Source organism: Barbatula barbatula, assembly GCF_947034865.1.
Source record: "Barbatula barbatula genome assembly, chromosome: 16".
Lineage (NCBI taxonomy): Eukaryota > Metazoa > Chordata > Actinopteri > Cypriniformes > Nemacheilidae > Barbatula > Barbatula barbatula.
The window spans coordinates 10,633,315-10,653,430 of NC_136779.1; the positions used below are offsets into that span (position 1 = coordinate 10,633,315).

At 39.1% G+C, this 20,116-nt stretch overlaps 1 protein-coding gene across 2 annotated transcripts in view; it reads right to left on the reverse strand.

Annotated features, from left to right (window-relative positions):
• Positions 1-20,116, reverse strand: part of ca10a (carbonic anhydrase Xa) — a 144,775-nt gene that overhangs the window by 83,616 nt on the left and 41,043 nt on the right. The window lies entirely within an intron of this gene.

Sequence of the window (20,116 nt, forward strand, 5' to 3'; positions counted from 1 at the left end):
CACCTTCCATCAAGTCCATTTCCACGCTGGAAAATGATGGTCCAGTGACTAACCACAGCAATAATAAGATGTATTTAAATTTATACATATGTTTAGTCTTGTAACTAATAAAGTGTTGATATAAAAAATCCATACCACAAAAAAGATTAAGACAGATGCTAAATGCTTCCATCAAAAGTTGGAATGCTTAAAACAGAACACTTCTTTTAACAATGTATAGCATGAAATATGGATTACTCCCAACTTTGATATTTGCTAAAAAAAAGTTGTTTAAAAGAAGTAAAATACTTTGAAGCAACATTTAAGGTAACCTTAGTAAAGATTATGTAAATTTTCTCTACTGTACACAACTCCGCTATCAAGACATTCAAACAGCACATAAACGGATACTGAGTAGTAGGGCTGCAAGCATCAAAACATCACAAATGAGCATACTGCAACATCCATATTACAATGGTTTGCAATCCCTGAATGGTTTTAATGATCATTTTAAATTATTTTTAATGATAAGAAATTAAGGAAAGTAAGGCCCGGCAGGCTCAACTGGGGGGGTGCAATCACATAATCTGGTTGGGCAGATATACACTGTTAGATGTCGCTGTAGATAAGCAGCACATTACTGTAAAAATCCACAGTACAATACTGCATCTGTATATTACAGTAAAATACTGCAGCTCATAATGCATTCTGGGTAATTTTCATTGAGCGGGAAACTTTTACAGTAAATTTTGGTCTCGCTGTAACCTCGCTGTAGCTTTGCTGTAATGTGTAACGAAAGTGCGCCACAATGTCATCACGTCAAATCACACAGAGCACATCTACTGGCTGCAGCTGGAGGAGGATAATCGATTTCTGGCAGTTTGGTAAGTTTTCAGTTTGGTTTATTTTATGTGTTTCATACAAAAAAATATTTTGTTTTTGTATTTTGCACAACAGTTTGTCACAGTGTTGTTTTAAACGTGGAATGAGAGAGATATGGTCGCCAACAAACGTTGCTTCTACCTCAGAAATTAAACTAAGTCAGCCCACTGCTTAAACCCGTTTTACACATCTCACTCAATGAATATAGGATTATTTCAACCATTTATTAGGGTTTTGGTAAGTTTATTTTCTGTCGAATAGTTTAAGTTCGTTTATAATGGCAAGCTAGGTAAACCGACTTGTATTTGGTAATAGATAAACTCGCGTTGTGTTCAAATAAAATAATCTTTGACCAATTCAACTAAGATTCCTCCTAAATAAATCTCGTACGAAATAACAAAGTCACTGTGAAGTAGCCCACACAGCTACCAAACTGCTTGACACAAAATGAAACGTCATATTTAACTGCGATGAGTGCGATCCATACAGATTTCATTACTAACAGATTTATAAATGTGTTTGCGGCGCTTATTTCTGTATTTACGGTATATCCGCAGAAGCAGATATGATGTTCTTTAGAGTTTTTTACATTCAGTTGGCCAAAAAGTTTTGTATGACAATATATTTGTAGCGATATTGCTTCCAACACCTCAAATCAATGCTCGTACTTTGCTAAAGAGCGCTGCTGACTCCGCCTTTACGTAATGACGCTGTACGGAAAGAGGAGCGCGATCAGCTTTAAATGCATTTCCAAAAACACATTGACTTTCGCTACACCAACGGTATAGAAAATGCAATCCCAAATATTTGAACTCTTAATGTTAAAGTTATACAGGGGAAAACATTTAAATGATCATTTTGCTACATTTTTGATTGACTATCTTAAGCGTATATAATAAACAGAATGGTTTCTAAATTTCAGCAAGTAACATATCATTATATATTTCTTCTTACAGCTCTAACGTCACAGTTTGGTCCACTTTTGCACCCTGGGCTTATGAGTTTCTGTAAGTATTGACCATGTATTTATAATACAACTTTTATTCAAATTTGTTTCTGGTTTTACTTCTGACTTTTTAGTAACACTTACAATAAGGTTCTATTTGTGAACATAGGATGTTAATGCATTTTAACATTTGGCAATACATTTTTAAATCAATCAATTTATCTCTGTTCACATTAGTTAATTCATAATGAATTCTCAAATATTATTAATGTTGAAAAATATATTGTTCATTGTTAGTTCATATTATCTAAACCATTAAAAAATGTTATGGAATAAAACCTTATAGTAAAGTGTTACTGAATTTTCTTTCACCATTTACTTCACAATTTGTACTTATTTCAATGGCTAACAGATTTTGTTATTTTTGGCTTTTTGTGTTATAGTCTCACCATTGATATTTTGGCTGGATTTGGTCATTTTTAAACCAAGCAAGTCATCCCAGGATGTCCAGTTACAACTGCAAGTCATGTAGTTTCTCGACAAAAATACCCACACCCACACAACACTCTCACACAACACCACACAACACTCTCACACACCCGCACACAACACTCTCACACACACACACAACCCTCTCACACAGCACCACACAACACTCTCACACACACACACAACACTCTCACACAGCCCCACACAACACTCTCACACAGCACCACACAACACTCTCACACACCCGCACACAACACTCTCTCACACACACACAACCCTCTCACACAGCCCCACACAACACTCTCACACATCCGCACACAACACTCTCACACACACACACAACACTCTCACACACCCGCACACAACACTCTCACACAGCCACACACAACACTCTCACACAGCCACACACAACACTGTCACTCACCCAAACACCAACACTCTCACACACAACACTCTCACTCTCACACACAACACTCTCACTCTCACACACACACACAACACTCTCACACACAACACTCTCACTCTCACTCTCACACACAACACTCTAACACACGACACTCAGTTTGAATGAAACATTTTAACAACAGACCAGTGTTTTCTTTGCCAATGTTAGATGACACCTGTCACTTTGTTGCTATTGTTTGTTTTGATGTGTAATGTATGAATATTTTTGCTCACTTAAATGTTGTAATATATATAGTATTCAACATTTGAAGTGGGTCAAAAAAGTTACAAGGATAGGTATTGTTCTTGCCTTTTTGATCCACTTTAAATGTTGACTATTGTACATAGTCATTATATGTTGTTAATGTAATACATCATTCTTCAATACTGTTTTAAATGTTTTAATACTTTTTGTTTCAATGAAATGATTCAATAAAAAATTTGTCTGGATTGCCTTTTGATTCATAATGTCAAGTATAGCAGTTTTATAATATTAATAACTACAGATTTATATCCAAACTAGCTAAAATATATAATAATATTTGTAATTATTGCCAATACGAATTAAATAGTAATTTGTCAATATAGGTATTACAGTAAATTGCAGTAAAAATATAGTAAAAATACAGTAAAGTACTGTGTTGTATCTATACAGCAATATTTTTTGTACTGTAGTAATCTATTACAGTACAGCACTGTAAATCAAAATACAGTAACTTACTGGCAACCGTGCTGCCAGTAACGTACTGTAAAAATACAAGCAAATCGTTAACAGTGTATAATCATAGTTAATTTCATGCATAATTGAAATAAAAAGCAATTCAATTGACAGATTGTTTTTAAATAGTATTAGTATTTTATGATTTATTATTTTAATTATCAGCTGGATATTTTTTTAGAGAGACACAAGAAAATTCTAGACCCCACTAGAATCAGCCCAGAGTAAAGTAAAGTTTTAAGTTGATCGCAGATAGCAAAGTAATGTAAAAAAAAATGTAAAACGTGTACAACGTTTACGTTTAAAAAACAGGTTTAAAATATATTTTCATGTAAAGTTTGTTCATTTTTAGAAACTTTAAAGGAATCTCATTTTGGAACCAAACGATTCAGGTAGAAAATATAAACAAAATAAATAAAGTTCTCAAACACTTTACAGTCTTTACGGGATAAATAGATGAAATACAGAAGAATCCTCATTAAAGTTACAAAATCTTTCATTAATAATCCATTGGCTAAAAGATGGCACTAGCAATGCCAATGTCGTGGGTTCGATCCCAGGGTATTTCACATACGTAGAAACAAATGTATAGTATCATGCAATGTAAGATGCTTTGAATAAAAGCGTTTTGGTTATCAACATTCTTCAAAATATCTTCTCTTGTGTTCTGCAGAAGAAAGAAAGTCATACAGATTTGGAATGACATAAGGGTAAATAAACGAGGAAAGAATTTTAAGCATTATCGTACCGCATATTGCATATCATTTAGCATGTTAACCCACATCGCATTTTACTTTAATGTCTTGATGCTCTACTGTACAGTATAGTTATGTGCAAGGAAATCAGTAGAAGTCCTGCAGAATAAAATAAGTAGAAATATGAGTGACCTGGGTATTGCACATGATTATACTGCACAGCGGAGAGATCTTGGAGGCAGTTTAAACTGTTCAAAAGATAGATGACTAAAGAACAAAAGTTGTATCCGGCTGGTTCTGCTGCTGAGTGCTACCCTACACTCTAAAAACTGCTGGGTTATTTTTTCAACCCAAACGCTGGGTTAAGACCGCTGGGTACGAAAACTGGTTGATTTGACCCAAATTTGGGTTGGCGACCGTAACCCAACAGTGCTGGGTTGTTCATGCGGACGTTAAAGAGAGCATGCACATCACGTTAAAAAGGTTCCGAAGGTTTCCTCGGTGTTGATAATACTCCGCCTACCGTTTGTGGTGCTTGACAGAATATTGCGGCTTTTGGCAGAATGTGTTTGGGGAAAAAACAACGAAATAGCGTTAAATGTGAAAATGCCTGAGGTGAAATTTGGGGGTTAAATCAGCCTGTATCCCGCAGTAACCAGTGGGAGGGACAAGTGAGAGGAAACTTGTAAAGTTTCTTGGGACATGTAATGAAAATAAGCCTTTTAGTCTCCTTTTCTTGACGACAATTAAAAACCCAACGCTTCGGGCTTAAGGACTATTTTTTTGTTGGCTGATGTACTGCGCAATTAGTAAACGGAGTCTGCTCGGGGAAGTGAGACGGCCCAAAAACTGAAGCTGAGTCCCGGCGTTGGATTCTTTAGGCCAGAAAAGGTAAGATGGTGTAAAATTACTTTAGTATTTCTTAATCGTATACTTTATATTTAAGATACATTTTGGTGTATTATAAGTCGTTTGTTATAATTGCGTTTATTTATACGGTTGGCCTTGCTGCCCTGATAATTTCCCGCCTAGCAAGTTTTCAGTTTTCGACAATTTTCGTGTAGTTATTCATTCATTATATCACAATTTATTTGTTCACACAGAAAATACTTTATTTTTAGCTGCTTTTAAGCAGACAGACATGATTAGACCCATTAAGATAACTAACGTAACGTTATATCATGACGTTCATTTTCCTTTCTCTTGAATATATCAGACATTCACTTCATTACATTTATTTATTTAATATAAGTTTTTAGTCGCCAGTGTTTCGATTTGAAAGTTTTAAATCTAACGTTAGCATGCTGCTGGTTCTGTGTGCATGGTATAGTTGGTTATGCTTCTATAAAAGATTGTATCGAATAAGCTTGGAATCCAACGACAGCGACCACAATTGTTATATGAAGAGTTAAGATGCAAAGTAAATGGAGGGGCCTGATTAAAAAATGGTCATTTAGACTTTTTTGCATCTAATATAGATTATTATTTACATGCCACTTTACGTAATTGAGGATTTATATGAATGTGTCTAGAATGCTAAGATGTCTTGTGACTTTTTTCAGATGGATGAATATGTAAAAAATAAGCTTAGAGAATGGAAACTTGACGAGTTATTTCCCACATTTGAAGGTAAGTGTGAATGTATAATATTTTACAGTGTTGTTTATAGCAATGCAAGTGTAATGCACTGCTTTATTCAAGGTTAAAGTTGTATTAAAAGGGATAGTTTATCCAAAAAATATATTTTTTTAATGTTTTGTCACCCACATTACACTATTTAAGACCTCCTAGCATCTTCAGAACACAAATTAAGATATTTTAGATCCACATCCGAGATATTCCATACCACCTAATAGACATCATGCTAATTGTTCCCGTCAAGGTCCAGAAAAGTACTTTTATCAACATATTCTTCTCTACCCTGTCAGTCTAAGATGTGCGTCCATGAGAGCACTTGAATACATTCGCATCCTCTCGGTGACGTACTTAGCATTTGTCGAATTTGTCTATCCAAGCTTTTTCACGATTTGAGAACAGTGTTCACAGGATTTTGACAGACTTGTGGCGCTGGTGACGTCACAAACACAAATTAATTAACGTATTTGTGACATTAAGTGAATGCATTGTATGGGTAACACTGGAGTATCCTCAAGAATCTGTGCGGACACGTTTGACATCATAAAGAGTATTGCGATGTCATGCACCTATCGATTTGCACAGCGACGCATTAAGTTCAACGCTCCCATATACACCAAATCACATATTGCAAAACATTTGAGACAACCATGGGACACTCATATCGGATCTGAATGGTTGCTAGAGCGTGGACAATCAATCATTTAAATTTTAGTCTGTGCGTAGCCATAGTGTTTTTACATGATTGTAATATCCTTAGTTTGGTCTGTTTCATTGTATCTACTTTCATCTAGCAGATGACAGACTCACTAACAATAGAGCGTGTAATTTCCCCCATCAGTATATAACAAGTTCTGGATGTCACTTCTTTTACAGGTGAGAAGATTGACCAAGAGACACTCTTCCTTTTAGACGACTCCACGCTGACCACGCTTATCCCTGTTATTGGACTTCGTCTAAAATTCAAGAAGTACCTCAAGAATTGATGTAAGTGCAAGGTATTAGGTGTAGACAACATGGGGTACATCTGCTTTAAATGCAAAAGGTCTTTAGAGCCTAATATCAGAGCTTATTTTATACTTAAGAATTGTACATGTATTTTCTACATCAAGGTTGTTTCAGTGTGCTCAAGTTGGATGTCATCACTCATATAGTATTATTAGATCATTTAGAAGACACCTACTGGAACATTTTTAAGAATTTACCGAAGAAGTGGTGGAAACCCCTTCAGTTGAGCCCGGGGACAGTTGTTGATGCTGTTGAACATTGTGATGAGGATTGTGATAACCTTTTTGAGGAATGTGATGAGTTGGATGAAGAAAATATGAAGGGTAGAGTAGCACTGTTTTTGGCTAAATTAAGGTCAAATTCCTCACTGACAATTATGTAGTTGAGCACACATCTGGGCTTATCAATGATATTGTTGGATCCCTACAGAGACAAACAGTGTCTTTTTTCAAAGACCTAATGGATAGAAGCTTTTAAAACATTTTGCATCTACTGCTCATCCATTTCAGGGCTTTGAAATATTAAACATGAACAATTTCTATGTTGCTTTGGTTGAATGTTTACTGATTCTGACATGCTGATGTGCATAAAGTGTAAAAAGTTCAAATGTTTTTAAGTCAATGATTTCTTTTACTCTACAATTGATTTTGCTGTGACAATTTCTCTAGTAGGAAATGTAGAGTTTATCCAGTTTGTTATTTTTACACAATGTAACTGATGCTGACATTGTGTAGAGGTGTGTTAAACATATTAGAGAATGTTTTTATGCCAATGTTTTACACTACAATTGATAAATTTTTACTGTGACCATTTATTAGATAGAATCCATGAATTTTTTTATCGCTGGATGTAAAATAAACTCGTTTTTTTCCCACTTGATTTTTTTCATGCGCTTCTCTCAGACCCCAACATACAAACACAACATTTACTTTTCACAAATAGACTATAAATATTCAAATTAAAATATTTTTTTTTTAAATTAAAATACCTAGTTGTAATTTTTAACCCATTTTGGGTTGAGGTTAACCCAGCAGTTATGTTTATTTTTAACCCAATTTTGGGTCAAAAAAATAACCCAGCATGCTGGTGTAACACTCCCGTCCGTTTCCCTGCCTGTTTTTCCCCATGGACTTCATTTCTCAATCTTCTTCTTCTTCTTCTTCTTTTTATATGGCGGTTGGCAACCAGCTTTTTGGTGCATTACCGCCACCATCTGGACTGGAGTGTGGATCAAATGGTCACCCTACACTTTCCTAAATTCTTTTAAATAACCCAGTTACCTTCAAAAAAGAAAACAAAAAGGAAAAACAAATTTCACCTGATTCTCTTTGCAGTATGTCATTCAAATTTAATGTCATCTGGATTTCCCCAAGTTGTGAAATAAATCTTTGTCTGGCTTGATGGTACTCAGGACAAAACATAATTACATGCTCTATGGTCTCTTGACTATTACAATATTCACACATTCCATCAACATGCTTTTTCATGGTTCATTTCTCAATCCCGCACCTGTCCGTCATTTGTAATCACGTCGTTTCCCGCACCTGCCAGCCATCAGTTTCATCACCAAAGACTATTTATACTCTGTGTTTCTGTTTTCCCTTGGTCGGTTATTGAATGTCTGAATGTCTTGTCTTGCGTTACGTGTACCAGTCTGTCAGTTTATTAAAAGTTACCTGTTTTTGGAAACCCTCGATTCTCGTCCGGCACGACACCGTGACAGAATAACCGACCCAAAAATGGATTACATCTGCATCTCTCCAGTGGACCAGCTCGTGGGTCTTCTTCAAGACGGACGGCCACTGGAGAGGTACGTGGAGGAATTCCTTGGAGTGTGTTACCGGGTGGGTTGGGACGATCCCACACTTAACAGTATGTTTTTGACCGGTCTGGACGAAGACATGCTCGCCGCCGTTCTGCTCCCGTATGCGGACGACCTTCCCCTGGAGGAGATGATCAGTCAGGTTCTCCCGGGGGAGGAATCCGTGAACCGCGTTGGGGAGCTGGACGGTGGCTTGAGCGGTTCGCGTCCGGTACCGGCCATCCACGTGGGGGTCGTTCCGACTCACTCCGGGACCGCGCTCCACTCCTCCACGAAGTCCCGTCGGCACCATCCACGTCGGCGGGCACAACAGCGCAAGCAGCGCGAGTGTGATCCCGAGATTCCGCAGCAGCGGAATATGGAAGGCCATGAGGGTCAAAATCTCCGGCCTCCCCGATGCACTCCCGTGCCTGCGCGCCAATGCACTCCCGTGCCAGCGCCCCTAAGCACTCCCGTGCCAGCGCCCCGATGCACTCCCGTGCCAGCGCCCCGATGCACTCCCGTGCCAGCGCCCCGATGCACACCCGTGCCAGCGCCCCGATGCACACCCGTGCCAGCGCCCCGATGCACACCCGTGCCAGCGCCCCACCAGGCCTCCGTACCCGTGCCCGGGCCCCACCAGGCCTCCGTACCCGTGCCCCACCAGGCCTCCGTACCCGTGCCCGAGCCCCACCAGGCCTCCGTACCCGTCTCTGAGCCTCACCAGGCCTCCGTACCTGTCTCTGAGCTCTCTCCAGAGTCCAAGGAACCCCAGGGGCCAACCCAAATGTTTTTTGCACATTGCACATTGCCTATCCGGGGAGCCCGGCACCCATCAGTCTTTCCATGGCCCCGGATAGCCCAAAGCCTCCGGACCCACAGCCCGAGCCCGAGCCTCCGGACCCACAGCCCGAGCCTCCGGACCCACAGCCCGAGCCTCCGGACCCACAGCCCGAGCCTCCGGACCCACAGCCCGTGCCCAAGCCTCCGGACCCACAGCCCGTGCCCAAGCCCCCAGACCCACAGCCCGAGCCCAAGCCTCCTGACCCCAAGCCAGGGGGAAGCCAGCTGAGAGACAGCCTGTCCCGTCCTAGTCTGTATGTCCCGCACGAGTCTCTCAGCTGCCCACCCCCCCTCCCTGGTGTTTCGTTGGCGCGTGGACGCGCCTTTGGGGAGGGGGATGTACTGTAACACTCCCGTCCGTTTCCCTGCCTATTTCTCCCCATGGACTTCATTTCTCGATCCCGCACCTGTCCGTCATTTGTAATCACGTCGTTTCCCGCACCTGCCAGCCATCAGTTTCATCACCAAAGACTATTTATACTCTGTGTTTCTGTTTTCCCTTGGTCGGTTATTGAATGTCTGAATGTCTTGTCTTGCGTTACGTGTACCAGTCTGTCAGTTTATTAAAAGTTAACTGTTTTTGGAAACCCTGGATTCTCGTCTGTCTCGTCCGGCACGACACCGTGACAGCTGGGTCAAAAAAAGGTTCGTCCCTTTTTTACCCAAATTGGGTTATTTTTAACCCAGCATTTTTTAGAGTGTATGTAATGCCAGCTAGAGGGCAACAGTTCAAAGAGTTATTGGCCTGGATATGTGGTCCTGAATATGCAAAACCATAGACAAAACCTGACAAATCAATACAAATAAAGGAAAATGATGTGACATCAGCTGATAAACATCCAATATCAACCCACACCCTTGAAATAAAAAAATATCAACTGATAATCCAGTACATTCCTGATATACTGTGCATTCCCTGCACAATTCACTTATGTGGAATATGCCGCCGCAACGGCATGATCGCTTTTGCCCTTCGTTCAGTCCTTCAAATACATAAGAATGTTGCATAAATCATGGCTCATACCATACTGATGCACCGGGAAGCAGGTGGCATCCACAACGTATTTTTCATGTTTTGAATCGCCGTAATTTGAGGCTGCATTTTCCAGAACAAGCACCACCTGCTGTTTCCTGTCATGCGAGCGTTCAACAATTCTCCTTGAGAAACGAACTTGACAAAGTAGCAGCATGTACACACACCTCCTTACACGGATAAACACCAGCTCAGACATACGCACACGGGAAGCATAATCTCCTCGACCCCCCGATGATATGCTAAGAAGGCTCGCATAGTTTTCAAAAACAATGCCCGATAAATCAAAACCGGTGCTTAACTGGAACCCAAAGCCGAGGAACTTTTTTGAGTAATAAAAGCACAACTGCGTGCTGGTCTCCCATCATCTTCGTATCTCACTGCTGCTTCAAAATACAACAGCATAACTCTATTCTGTTCTCATTTCCCGGCAAGAATACGATCCACGTGAAAGAACATCAGTCATCTCTTATTAAAGAAAGTGTTGTATTAAGAGATAACGTAGGAAGCTAATGGCAAATAGTTTAGATGCTTCTACATTACTCAACAAAACGACATGAAATCTATAACCGGAATGGGGAGGCAGTGTATGAAATCGATCCACTAAATGTAGGTCACATGTCATAAATAGTGAAATGCGAATTACCTGTTGGTAGCTCTTAAAGAACAATCACAGTGGCCGGCAACGTTTTTCACCTCCTGAGCATCGCCAGATATATACAGTAAATAGTTCTTACATTAAATCCCAGATTAGTACCTGAATATTTGCTTAAGATGCTATGCCTGTTCATTTTGTTTTAAAAATAAAGATTTTGGTTTTCACATTGATAAACAACACGTTTTTTTTTCTTAACAGGCAGTGCTGGTAAAAGCTTTGCCTGGACACATCTAAGCAGGTCTTTAAAACAGATAGAAGAGGTTGTTCTGTTTAATGACCGGTAAAAGCTCACATCTGAAAATTGAAGTATCCACCTTTATTGCGGACGGTTTATCAGGTCTCAAGGCCCATTTAAAGTTAAACAGCAAATGAAAATGATAAAATATCAATTGTCGGAGTATTTATGAGCGCAACATTTTACGTGAGTGTTTTATTTATTGGTTAAAGTGAGAGCAAAAACAGATTGGACATATAATATTTAAAACGTCTCAATCTGGTTTAGAAAAAGAGTTAAAGCAAAAACGGACCAACTTAGGCAACAAATATTTAAAATGCCTTATATTGTTTTTTACTCATTTTACGTGTAGATGCTGTATACGCATCGAATACAATATTTATGCATAGTAAAATGGTGAGACAAAACACATTATTTGCTGCTTTTCCTTTATCTAGCTCAACTCAGCAAAAATTTAGTTTTGTAGTCATACACACAGTAGGAAGCATTTATAGTTGTGCACTAAAAAATTTAGATATTTTTGCACTGGTGCCAACAGAATTTAAAGATAAATGTTTAAAGTTTTTGTTTAATTGAGATGTTTTCATCCAGTGAATAATGCTGCAAGTGACACTATGATCTGCTGTTTAATATGACAAAACAGCAAATAACTAATTGACCTTTCGCAAAACCCGCCCCTTTTGCTATGTCCGACCTCAGCCAAAGCGCTCCCACTGCACTAAATTAAATGTATAATTTATTCTCAGCAACACAAGGTTTGGATCTTGTTCTAGTTATCTGGAATCATAACCGAAAAAGAAGAGAAGGGCAGAATAATTATTACCTTCTCCTTTGTAATAGCTAAAGCTTGTGTTTTGGCCGCCCTCTAGGTTTATTAAACTTCAGGGTCGACTGAAGGCAGGCACCAGGTCTGAAAAGACACCTCGCACAAATTAAGACACCCATTCATTATTTTGGTTTTTCAGATCTTGCCACAAATTCATAAAGCCTCTGCCGCAAGATGAAATCGACTGAAATAGAGCTATGCACTAAAAAGAAAAAGAGTTTTGAAAAGCAGGCATTTCTGAAAGCACAGGGTTCCTAGCGTATGTCAACTTTACAGTGTGTTTTGATGTGCTAACATAAAGCGTAAAATGGGAATACTACAAGAAATCAAATAGATTGCCAGTAAATCCACTAAAACAAAGTTGGAAAATAACATCAGTAACAACACTGATGATACATATTCAGAGGTTCCATTAAGATAACTTGCACAACTTAAGTCTAAAAATTGAGAGATAGCACTGTGCCTTTAAAACAAAACCATCATAAGGGACTATCATCTTTCCCCAGGAAATGGTGAAACAGTAAAAGAAGAAAACCACAGATGATTTGCACTTGAAAAAAGGCAAAATTTAGAGTCAGGGTTTTCTAAACTGGGGTCCATGGTCCCCCAGAGGGCCACAAGCATATGCTAGGGGGCTCTGTTAAAGATTTGAGACATTTTAGCAGTGAGAAAAATACTATTATGCTCATATATAGTTTGTGGCCTTATTTCGTTTTATCACCACTAAATGTTTTGTTTGTTTGGCTGATGGCTTCCTTTTCTGTGGATTTTTTTCTTAAATGTATTATACGTAGGCAATAATGTATGCTTTTCTAAAATGGTCATCACACAAATAATATGTATCAACGCAACATTCATAAAGTAATATCACGTAAAGTCCAAGTGAAACACCTTGGAACGAGCAGCATTATTTGATGTGTGGACGTAATCTCAACTGAAAAATGCAGTGAGCGCGAGAGATATCGAGCGGCCCCGCCCCCTTTAAAATAACCAGTTTACGTCACAGTCAGTCTGGCAAAGCTCTGACAAAGCTGCGTGATAGCCACAGGGGTGTACAAGTTTATTGAAAAGAATAGTAAGATCAGTGATACCAGTGATGTGTCATTTGAAGCTTGTTATTTACGTTGGTGAGTGACACTGGTGTTTGTCTTCTCCTTTACTTATCAGGGCTGCAATGTCTGATCTCTTCCATAGCCTTAACATACTGTGCTATCATGTCTCCGAACCGGAGGACACTCACGTGCAATTGCTCGCATGACACGTGAAATTAAGATTTATGTTAATGTTTACACTGTCTGGATCATCCCCTATCTCCCATCTAGTGCACTATGCGTTATTCAGCAAGAAGGACATCATACATGTGCGAAAAAATGGCTGATTTGAGGAGCCATTTCCGCAGCTCTCATAGTGAAGGGGCGGGTCTCTTCGGATTCTAAAGCCAATTTGATTGGACGAGAACTTGGGCGAGAGGCTGAATAGTAGCGTGATGTAATGGAATTTCAAAACAAAATTTAGAGAAGACGCGTAGGATGTCAATTCTGAACGCTTATATTTCCTAAATGGCAATTTTGTCAGCGCGTAGGAGCATATCAGTTTATAGATCTCCTTATGGCTAACTTATTTTTTATAAAAAGGAAAAAATATATATATTTATTTTACTGGGGCTTTAAAGCCGTCTATCCAGTGGAAAAAATAGTCCCTGATCGACTGTGAACTGCAACATAATTTTTCATTTACGTTGTTAAGTATGGTTGCTTAGGAAGTGTAGTGATACACAGAATCATTAGTTGAAGCAGTCGTAACCATAGATATACAACTTGATTCCTCATGCGAGCATCCCAGACATGCAGACGTGTCCGGCATATAGGAACGGTCCACTGACAGTTTGCCAAAATGCCACAACAATTCACAGCCATGTCTGTGGATACCACAGGGAATTAAATTCCCCCAAAATTGGATATCGTGTGTTAGTTTTCCGAATAAAACGTTTGAGTTTACACAACAGTTAAGTTTTTATAATCAGACACGGGTATAACTAATTTCAAATGCACTCTAGCAAGCTCTTGAGTGTTAATGGACCAGCACTATAGGTTGCCAAATATTGATTTTAACAAAATCAATCATCACTAGTCGAAATAACAGAACTTAACTTTCATAAATTAAGTAATAACAACAATTTAATCGTGGCCCAATTCCAAGGGAAAAAACCCCAGACTTGGCAACAAGGACCGGCTCGCACCGTTGCAATATGGCGGATGACCTATGTATAGGAGCCCATAGAATCGGTTGCCAAGGTGGCATCTAGGTATTTAATTTCATTGCTTCATTGTGAATAAAACAAAGCTATTGACCAATCGGAATCAAGGACTGAAACTAACCACTTTTTAAAGTTGTATAATACACTATACAAACTACAATTTAAATTAAAAAATAGTACAAAAGTACAAAATAAAATTTTCTCAGATATTATTTGCATAGTTTGTTCTCGGTGACAAAAGGCAACAATTATTACAATGATTTAACTGGATTTTATTTTGTTTTTCAAACGCTGTATAAATAGATCTGCATACAAGAAACATGTATTACGGAAGGGGGGTCCCCTGCTAGGGAAATTTAATTGCATTTAAGGGGGTCCTCGGAATTAAAAAGTTAAAAAGCCCTGGCCTGAGTAATTGAGCTCTCTCTCCACTAATTGGTGTAGTTCATCAAAGTGCCACTTTATCAGGTGTAGCATAATCACAAACAGGAGTACCAGCCCCTCTTGTAATGATAAGCGGCCGAGAACGCGAGTCGTTCGAAAGCCATCATCACCGAGGTAAACGGTTCCAAGAAATAAAGTGGCAGGCAGGACAGGCAAAAACGGCAGAGGACAGCCGAAGCTCTTTGGATGTGTCCTCTAACGCCAGTGTAATCTCTGCACACCCGGCTGATGGGCCTCATTAGGCCGGTCCATCTTGAGAACAATAAACATGTCAGTCAAGTTAACCCCTCCTGTCATTTGTTAATGGGAAGGGATATCTGACCTGGCAACAAAGAGGACTTTTAACAGCCGAATACAAATGAGAACAAAAGGCAGATTAATCTGCTACGGTGGAGTCGCACAGAGTAACTGTGTAAACTTCGGCAGCACGGTCACCATGGGCTCCATGGTCTTTTTTGGTTCTCCGCAGGCAGATCACGTCGGTCGGAGAAACAACACCAGGACCTTCTCCTCTTGCTTGCTAATTGCTGCCTGCCTGTTTAGGAAGCTATGTATCTCAGAGGAGCCCTTCAGTGCTGGTCCCTTCAGGATACGCCGAAGAGTCGCTTTATCCTCGAGCACTTCTGAGCTGACAATAACCCCACAGAACCAAATGAAAAGCTATTTGAGTGGTTTCAAAGAAATATTAATATCTTTATGAAGATGTTGGATTCGTAATGGCTTTCATTTTCGACTGTAATAAAAATATGAAATCATCTATGTCCGTTATGTCCTTACTGAGGCTTGCCATTTATCTGACTTGTGGAACATCCCAGTAGGTTAGAAACTCATCTTGTAGTATTGACACCTCTGTAATTAACTATAAGTCCTATATCAATATTGATAATAATAACTGAATAAGCATGTGGCAGGACACAATTACTTGCAAGCTTGCTTTCGTTCGTTCAATATGTAAATACATGTCTGAACAGACAAAAGTCCAGTGTCTCCTCAGGGGAAATGTTGCATGCAATTGCAGAGATCTGTTTCTCCATCACTTAAGCTCTCATTTGCTGTCTGTTTACCATTTCAGGCGAGTCGGAGTGTGGATTTAATCTGAACCTCTCATTGAATCTGAAAATAATCCCCTATTCATGTTGCTGTTGTCATGTACATGGTTGACAGTTTTATGACACAAATTGAGAGATGCTGACCTCACCATTTTGATTTATTCATCTTCCTCTCGGTCTGACTATTCACTAACCTTTGCATTTGTCTCGCATTCTTTTGGCATCTCAATTAAAATACAGACTTCACATCATCTGTGAGGCGTTTCCTTATACAACATGACTGTATAAGCATACATAAGAGGGATGGTTCATCCAAAAATAAAGATAATTTCATCGTTCACTCACACCCGTGTAGTTCTTAACCTCTGTGACTTTCTTTCCTCTGCAGAACACAAGAAGAAAGAAAGTCAGATTTTAAACAATGTAATGGTGAATAAATAATGACAACATTTTTATTTTTGAATCTCACACCAAGGCTAGATTTTGTCCATTGGGTCTTGTTTGGATTCAAATGTGAGACTTTTATTGGTTATGTATATATGAAACGATTAATCCTGCACAATAAATCATCATACTGGCCTTAATAAATTGTCACGTCTTTAAATAGTTCAAACTCTCTACACCCATGCAGTGAATGTATAACCTGAAAAGCAGTCTCAGGTTCTGGAATTGTCACCGTTGTAAATTCACTTCCCCACAGTGAATCAAATGCCAAATGTCATCTCTACACGACTGTTCTTATGCGAGATGTGTCTGCTTTGTAATCCAACACAGTTTCTTTTTACAGCAGTGAGTGGCATTTACAGCACTGTGGGGAAATTCTGCTGTGGGTGGACACCTCAGTGTACTTCAAGTGGTAATAAAATATGTAGTGGGTGAGAGGGAAGGCTACATTTCACTTCAAAAACACCACTAGACAAGGAAATGCAGGTGCTGTAAAGGAAAAGATAATGGACATGGACGAAATACAGTAAATAAAAAATCGAATGCAAAAAATTTCCTTTTGGGGGAGTACGACACAATACCGGTGAAATACTGGAAGCCGGTGCACGGTAGTTTGTAATATTCCCTCACTCACGCACTATTAGAAACTTTTAAAACCTGCAATTTCTTCAGAAAAAAAAACCATAAACGAACAAAAAATGGAACAATCTGTTTCTAATAAAGAGAGGAAACCTTACTGGCTCAACACCAGGCTGTGATACTGGAAACATGGCACTGTTGAGTACTCTACTGGAGCACGGAGAGGAAAATATTAATCAGGTTTTAACAGCAAGGACAATTTTGGGCTTCATGCGGTGACCCCGGGAGACAGATGTGCAGATTTGAGTTCAAAAGCAATGTCGACAGCAGCAGCAGTAAACGCGTTGACTGTGTCTGATTGTCTGATTTATTAAAGCTTATCAGTAGAAAATAAAATGGTGGAATTTATATAATGTCCACTTAATAAAAATAGGTTGAAAATGACACACAACAGCTGAATATGGTGTGTCTCCGCTCCTGAGCAATTATTTATGTAATACTGTTCTGTGCACATATGGTTGTTTAAAGCAGGGTTTTTTGTTGCAAGGCCCCCTTTGTGTAGAGTGCATTGCTTTGCGACCCCCAAATAAACATACATATTCAGTTATACAATGCTGGATCATCAATTCTTTAGGTTGGTGCTCTAATTTTTCTGATGTTGGATTGCACGAAATTGATGGTAAATTTCTATATTTCATAAAATGCCACAAAAAAAACCTTTACAAACACTTTACAATAAGGTTGTATATGTGAACTTTAGTAACTTGATGGCTATGATGATGCTAACAATACTTCGCTTACAATGAGCAATTATCATTTATAAACCTTTATTTATGTTAGTAAACACCAATACAACCTTAAAACAAATACAACCTTAATGTAAACCCGTCCATTGTTAGGAAAGAGTTACAAAAAATGTTTACACAGCGAGGTTAGTTGTAACACAGTGTTACAATTAATCCCAATGTGTGAAAATATACACAAAACAAAGAGATGAAAAAATGTAAATTCCATTCAACGAAATCATAAATGTAATGACAATATTAGCGAGAGTAATTGACGATTATTTTTTTTGTTATAATTGTGCAGCATTTTCTCAAAAATCAACCCATATGTACTGATCTATAAAAGGACGATGGTTAGATGAGGGATGGCTGGATGATAGATCTACAGATATCTGTCTATTATAGACAGATGTACAAACAATATCCACCTGTAGTTTACAGACACATTAATATAGAGTTATTTGTGTTTGAACTGAATTTTCTAGCAAGTGTTACAACTAACCCTCTGTTTGTTACAATGAACCCCACCCATGGGGTAAGTTGTAACGTTTGCACTTCTGTCTGCTGTAATAGTACAACGGCTGTATGTTCTAAAAACAAAGATGTAAGTGTTCATTTGTTGCCGAGATGTTTATGATGCTTGTGTAAAAATCTGATTAATCAAGCTTAAATTTTTTTTATTGGGTGATTGAGCCATAACCAAAAAGCGTTACTTTTAACCCTGCTATCCCCTACAGCATGCTGACTTGACTTTGCATTTTAACGGCTGACAAAACAGAATCTGTTCTGTTTTTTTCTAGCGCACGCTTCACATAATTTGTGACATTCAGCTTTCAAGGAATGTCTGGACTGAAGGCTCTGCAACTTTAAATGGAAAAGTTATGTAGTTGTCGCCAGAACTATTGGCAAAGTGCTCTGATAAACAACAGTGCGAAATGCAGCAGTACCTTTATGCTGTAAGCTATATGGAAATGGATTGTAGCCGTATTATCAACACTGTCGGTACAGAAGTCACGGTGAGTGTATCCTCTGCCAATGATAAAAAGCTGACTCCAAGCATCAAGACTAAAGCTGCAATTGTCATTTGTTGCAAATCATACGTAATGTAAACGTTTAAACGACGTCATTTATTTTTAGTCTTAAAGGTCCAATATGTAAGTTTCGGGAGAATCTATTGACAGAAATGCAATATAATATACATAACTATATCATAAAGACCTTACATAATGAAGCGTTATGTTTTCATGACCTTAGAATGATCTATTTCTATCTACATACACCGCTGGTCCTATTACATGGAATTCGCCATGTTGGTCTACAGTAGCCCTAAACGGACAAACTGCTATACAGAGTGCATTTCCTAAATAAGTTATCTCCTTCGGCAAAGAATCGAAAACTTAACATCTTAGGCCGTAGTGCCTCAAATTGTAGATGGGAGGGGGAGCGATGAAGGGAGCTATTTGTTGCCTCACCGCTAGATGCCGCTAAATTTCATACAATGGACTTTTGAAGTAATGGTCCTATTTTTTTTATTTGTCCATTTAAAAAAAGTATAATGTAAACTGAAAGAGAGCCTGCGGTATCTACAATGCTATTATTCTCAAACTGCAGATGAAGATGTACCACTCACTTCAGTTTCTATGAGTTTGAATAAATCCAGAAGGCCTATTTTTAAAGTCAATCACTCTCCTCCTTTTTAAATGATCTAGAACCCGGACTGGGGATGTGGCTTTAACCGGGGCTGTGATACACGTGCAGCTTTTGATGTGTTTTATGAGCACCACTTAAATTATTCATCCCTTGCCATTCAGATTGAACCAGGAGATGTTGGAAAATTAGAAGAAGCCGCTGTGATAAGAAGCGGGTGAGACATGGCTCAAGGTTGCTTGCTGTTTGTCTTTTGTGTGTGTCCAAGGTATCACCACTGAAGCCTTTCTGTATTTGTGCATGGCATTAGATGCTAGAGGGCTGCCCGAGGCTGCTCTTGGCAGCGCCTATGTGCTAGGAATACGCATCGGGCGAAAGTACAGTGGAGACCGCAGCGCATCAACGTGCCCAACCTGATTAATATTTGAGCGCGTTAGACCTTGCAGCCGAATGAGGAGGCCATTTTATGAAAAAAAGGTCTCTTGATGTCGCTTGATGTACCTCCAGTTCTGACAGTCGGCCGTGGTGGTTGTATGAAGAGAGTAACGTCTTTCAAAGGTGAACCACTCTGATAAATGACTCACTTCGGAACGGATTACGCTCATACGCGGCACCTTTTATGGTTCGGTTTTATCTATCCGGCCCGACTGCTTGGAGAAAGAAAGCAAGAATCAAAAAGGCAGAAAAACACTGAAGCCTCTTTGATTCGTTTGCTTCAG